The sequence below is a fragment of the Palaemon carinicauda genome, chromosome 4, assembly GCF_036898095.1.
Source record: "Palaemon carinicauda isolate YSFRI2023 chromosome 4, ASM3689809v2, whole genome shotgun sequence".
Lineage (NCBI taxonomy): Eukaryota > Metazoa > Arthropoda > Malacostraca > Decapoda > Palaemonidae > Palaemon > Palaemon carinicauda.
In genome coordinates this window covers 114192401-114197099 of record NC_090728.1, presented here as the reverse complement: position 1 = coordinate 114197099, position 4699 = coordinate 114192401, and positions in this window count along the sequence as shown.

Genomic DNA, 4699 nt, shown 5'->3' with positions numbered 1-4699 from the left:
TAGGAGATATCTATTTCAATGTTACTGTTCCTAATATATTCTATTTTTCCTTGTTTCCTTTCCTCCCTAGGTTATTTTCCCTGTTGGAGGCTCAGAGCTTATAGCATCCTGCTTTTCCATATAGGGTTGTAGCTTAGCGAGTAATAATGATAATAAGAATAATTCTGACCAAGATCTGGGACTGCTTCTGACTTTTGATTGGCCTATGGTGATTAATCCTGACCTAGATCTGGGTTTGATTGGTCTTTTGTGACTAATCCTGACCTAGGTGTAGGCTTGCCTGCAGGCTTTTGATTGGCCTAAGGTGACTAATCTTGACCCGCATATGGGCTATCCGTCTGACATTTAATTGGTATATGGTTACTTAATCTAAACCAGTTCTAGGTTAACCTACTGGCTTTTGATTGGCCTATGGTAACTAATCCTGACCCAGATCTGGGTTAGCTTACTGGCCTTTGATTGGTCTATAGTGACTAATGGTAACTCATATCTGCCTTAACCAACTGACTAATCCTGTCCCAAGTGTGGGTTATCCTGCTGGCTTTTAATTGACCAATGATGGTTCATCCTGACTATATCTGAGTTAGCCTTCTTACCTTTGATTGGTCTAAGGTGACTAATCCTGATTCAGATCTGAGTTAACTTGTGGCTCCTGATTTGCTCATGGTGATTCATCCTGACTCAGACGTGAATTAGCCTATTGGCCTTTGATGGGCATATGGTGACTAATCCTGATCCAGATTTGGGCTAGCCTGCTGACCTTCCATTGGCTTCTTGTGATTAACCATGGACGACATCTGGGTTAGTTTGCTGGTTTTGAATGGTTATTCAGTGACTAATCTTGACCAAAATCTGAGTCAGCCTGCTGGATTTTGATTAGCTCGTGGTAACTAATCCGGTCCTAGATCTGGGTTAGCCTGTTGACCTTTGATTTGTCTGTAGGGATTAATCCTGACCCAGATGTGGGTCAGCCTTCTGGCCTTTGATTGGTCTATGGTGACTTATCCTATTCCAGTTCTGGGTTTACATGCTGGCTTTTGATTGGCCTATGGTGACAATATCTGACCCAGACCTGAATTAGCATATTGGCCTTCAATTGGTCTATAGTGACTAATGCTAACTCAGATCTGGTTATCCTGCTGACTAATTCTGACCCAGATGTAGGTTATCCTGCTGACATCTGATTGACCTATGGTGACTCATCCTGACGAGATCTGAGTTAGCCTTCTGACCTTTGATTGGTCGTAGTGAATAATGCTAACCTATTGAGTTTTTATTAGCTTATTGTGACTAATCCTGACCCATATGTTGGTTAGCCTGTTGGCCTTTGATGGGCCTACGCTGACTAATCCTGACCCAGATGAAGTTTAGCCTGCTGGCTTTTGATAAGCCTAAGGTGACTTATACTGGCTCATATCTGGGTTAGCTTAATGGCTTTTGATTGGTCTAGAGTGACTAAATCCTGTCCCAGACCTGGGTTATCCTGCTAACCTTTGATTGGTCTATGATGTCTTATACAGACCTAGATCTGGGTAGGGCTTTAGGCCTTTGACTGTAACTGCCCTATGGTGATAAGTTCTGACCCAGATCTGGGTTAGCCTGCCGATCTTTGGTTGACTTATGGTGACTAATTCTGATCCAGATCTGGGATATCCTTCTGGCCTTTGATTGGCCAGTGGTGACTAATTATGACTCAAATTTAGGTTATCCTGGTGGATTTTGACTGGCCAGTGGTGGCTAATCCTGACCCAGATCTGGTTAACCTGGTGTCCTATGATTGGCCTCTGCTGACTAATATTGACCCAGATCTGGGCTATCTTACTGGCTTTTGATTGGCATATGATGACTAATCCAGACCCAGATCTAGGTTATGCTGCTTCCTTTTAATTAGCGCTGCCTCGGTTACTAATCCTGTCCCAAATCTGGGTTAGCCTGCTGGCCTTTGATTAGCCTACGGTGACTAAACCTAATGCGTATATAGGTTAGGCTGCTGGCCTTTGATTAGTCTAAGATGATCATTCCTGACCCAAATTCTAAATTCTTCTATGAACGTAAATTTATTCGTATTTGCCATTCAGTTATTTTGAAGAATCATAGGTATGTATGCCAATGAATTTTTTTTTTTTTTAGGTGCGGGGATAATTTCTAGTTTAATTACCTATTGTGTGCAAACTTTGGCGAGATCGAATAAAATTTGCTCTAAAGAAAGAAATAAAATTTTTAAATGACATAATTTTTTCTTGAATTGCTGTATCTAACAATGGTATTAGTAACCATAATAATAGAAATAATAATGTTAATAATAACAATAATATTTATGATAATAATAATGAAAATATGATAGTAATATTGCTAATAAGATAATGATGATAATAAAAGTAGTACTTACAAACAATAAAATCATCCTAAGCCAAGTATCCTTAGTACGTGCATTACCTTTTTAAACATCGGTTCAGTATTGAATTTCTAGGTTAGGTAAGAATATACTAAAGAAAAATATAAGACCCCATGAGAATAAAGGAAAACTAAAGAAGGAAATATTCCATTTCTATACGATCCTGATTCATTATCCTTGTCTTTAGACTTTAGGACAGAGGGAGAGAGAGCCCCTGCGCGCATGCACTTTAGCCTCTAGAAGCCTCTCGCGCAGTCCTCTACCTCACTGGGATGAAGGGGGATCCCACCACGAAAGAAGCGACCAGACGACTCGGTCCTGCGGCATACGAGGGCGAAAGAGGAGTCATTGCCAGGATGTTTTTAAAGAGAAGGCGACCCACTGATGCAGGAAAGTCTCAGACTGACGGAGAGATCCTTGGAGAGAAAAAATTGTGTCACGAGGCTCTTTCCAAAAAATATTGAATGGTAGCTTTTACTTATTATTATTATTATTATTATTATTATTATTATTATTATTATTATTATTATTATTATTATTATTATTATTATTATTATTGAAAATATACTCCTGAAACAATTGAGATGACGTATTATTTCCATCTGAAAAATATAGTTAATAAACAACAATATGGTAATAAAAAAAAAATTACAAGTAAATTTGCTCTGACATTCAATGGCTTCAAAGGTTGCTCAATTGTTTTTCCATATGCCATTTGTAGGAATACATTATTGTATATTAGCCTCTTGCTTTCTGAAGGCCAGTATGTGTATAAGAAACATCTTGGTATATGTAAAGTATAGTTTATGGAAACAATTTTAGAAAGGTTTTTGTGAAGATTTGTATTCGCAATATTAGAAGCAATTTTCTTGAATGGACGATTTTTTTCTCTCTATTGCAAACATTTTTTTTCCATTGATATAAATCATTATATATCGACCCATCTTTTCTAGAGTAATGAATATTATAGTTCCAAAACCTTTGGCAACTCTAGAGTTTAATGATGATGTGAGAACTGGCCATAATACTGTACTAAGAAATACAATAAGCAGTTGATAACTATTCTCATGTCAGTTTTGTAATCCTTTTAAACATCACACGTATTTTCCCTCGTCTTTTAAAACATTAGACGCGTTTCCCAGTATCCTTTTGACAACCAGACATATTTTCCTTTATCCTTTTAAACATCAGATGTATTTTCCGATATCCTTTTATATATCAGACGTATTTTACGTTATCATTTTGAAATTAAGACGTATTATCATTTTAAACACCACTGTATTTCCCGTTATTCTTTTGAATATCAGACCTATTTTACGTTATCCTATTAAGGATAAGGTGCATTTTAAGCTATCATTTTAAACATCAGACACATTTTCCGGTATCCTTTTAAACATCAGACGTATTTTACGTTACCCTATTTAGGATAAGGCGAATTTTCAGGTATCATTTGAAACATCAGACGCTTTTTCCTTTATCCTTCACCATCATTTGCTTTAACTATTTTCGTTTGTATCCGTAAGCCATTTACTATAATATTAGCTCTTTCTAGGGGATTGTTGTTAACCAGTTTTAAACATTTTTCATTCTAATCTTGAATCACTAATTTGAGAAACTTTGTTCTTCAAAAGTTTTCATAAAACAACGCTGTGATGATATTACAATTTTTTTCGAGGCATCTCAATGAAATTAAAATTCCTTCTCTTCTCGTTGTCTATGGATTCCATGGAGTTTACCAGGACTACAAAGAGAGAGAGAGAGAGAGAGAGAGAGAGAGAGAGAGAGAGAGAGAGAGAGAGAGAGAGAGAGACAGACAGAGAGAGAGGGGGGGGGGAGATTTCTGATGTAAATCAGATGCTTTATTGAGTATATTGGATTTTTTCCATCATCATTGGTATGACTTATTAATCTGCTATCACGGAACCTAATCATTAACTTTACCATTAATAATTCTTCAGCAAACACGAAACCTATTCATCATCATGACCATCACAAATCCATCTGCTATCATGAAACCTATCCAGCACCATTTCTATCAATAATTCATCTCCTATCACGAAACCTATCTATCATCATTGATATCAATAATTCATCTGCTATCACGAAACCTATTCATCTTCATTTCTATCATTAATTCATCTGCTATCATTGAAACTCATTCATAATCTTTCCTATTACTAACTCATCATCATTGCCATTACTAATTCATCTGTGAAATAAAATCTATATATCATCATTGCTATCACCAATTCATATGCTATCATGAAACATATTTATCATCCTTTGTATCACTAATTTATCAGC